This window comes from Sinocyclocheilus rhinocerous, unplaced genomic scaffold (genome assembly GCF_001515625.1).
Source record: "Sinocyclocheilus rhinocerous isolate Xijiao unplaced genomic scaffold, SAMN03320098_v1.1 scaffold1300, whole genome shotgun sequence".
Lineage (NCBI taxonomy): Eukaryota > Metazoa > Chordata > Actinopteri > Cypriniformes > Cyprinidae > Sinocyclocheilus > Sinocyclocheilus rhinocerous.
In genome coordinates this window covers 490328-491869 of record NW_015666578.1, presented here as the reverse complement: position 1 = coordinate 491869, position 1542 = coordinate 490328, and positions in this window count along the sequence as shown.

Genomic DNA, 1542 nt, shown 5'->3' with positions numbered 1-1542 from the left:
TAGTTAAAAGTGGCTGTAAGTCATCAGCTCCAGTGGTGCAGATGGATAAGTGCTTGTCATTGGCTTTTTGACGCGATCGACCCGGGTTCGATCCCGCCTTTTGCCTAACTTTTTTTTCTCCCTTTTCAAATCTCGTATCACATCGTAAAGGCATTTATTTTCAATAAAAAATTAAGGAAATAATCAAAACGTTGAAAATAAAGTATCGGGTAGGGTTAGGGTAGGTGTAGGGAGGGCTTTATTGTACCAATAAGGTGGCATCCATTTAATAATTAAAATTAAAATTATAATTTACACTCAATACGTTATTATTGCATACTGTTTTATAATGTACTACAATACTGAAGTGCAGATAATTGCCACTATTTGCAACAAGTAGTATACTTGATAGTAGAAATCCTGCTATTTTAACATAGTGTAAATAGGTATTTGCACTTAGTGTAAATATCATATTGCTAAAAATACTGCTTAGTGTAAATAGTGTAAATAGAATCAATTGCTAATACGAGATTTGAAAAGGGAGGAAAAAAAAGTTTGGCAATCGAACCCGGGCTGATGATTTATTGCCACTTTTAACTAAATGTAAATAGACACCCCGTATTTTTTATTCTATAGTAAGGGCAATTCATACAATACATTTAAACTGAGCTACTTTAATACCATCTCCGAACTTTCTACCACGACTCTGCTGTTCTTCGGCTGGTTCTTCCCTGTATACGTTGATTGACAGATGTCTCGTCCAGTCAGCGGTGAGTAATCCAAACCAATGGCGCTGTCTCAAACTATACCTGCCTTTTCCGGTTTGTCTGATTTGTCGTTGTGTTTTCTGATTTGTTAATTTGTTTTCGGATTTGTCGTTGTGTTTTCTGACTTGTTATAATGTTTTCTGAATTGTTGTTGTGCTTTCTGAATTGTTATTTTGTTTTTTAGACTTGCATTTGCGTTTGTAATTTGTTATTTTGTTTTCAGAATTGTGATTTGCTCTGCACTTCTCGGCCACCGTACTACTCTCATACAGTGTGACAAAATAACTGACCCAAAGCTGATGGATCTAATGACGGTTCGTCTCCTGACCCCTCCCCCACACCTAACCCTAAACCTACCAATACTAAGGGGGTAGTAATCTGGCGGGGGTCAGAATTTGGCACAACACCTGTAATTCTGCAAATGGAGCAGCACTGTACTTGATAACGTCAGTCAGCTCGCTGGCTACTCCTGTTATCTTCACTGTATGCATACAATACGCCGAAATATGATATCAAACACCATTGCCTCTTTTAGTTTTCTTTTAAACATATTAATAGCCGCAAAAATGTAGTTCGGGTAACGTACATACATTACAGTGAAACGAAATATATCAAACAGCATTGCCTCGTTTCTGTTTCATTTAAAATATTAATAGCCACAAAAATGTGGTTCATGCAACGCGTAGGCCTACACGCATTACAATAAAACGAAATTATATCAAACACCACTGCCTTTTCGTTTTCACTTTAAAAATATAAAACATTAATATGTGGTTTAGGTAATATGTGCACATAT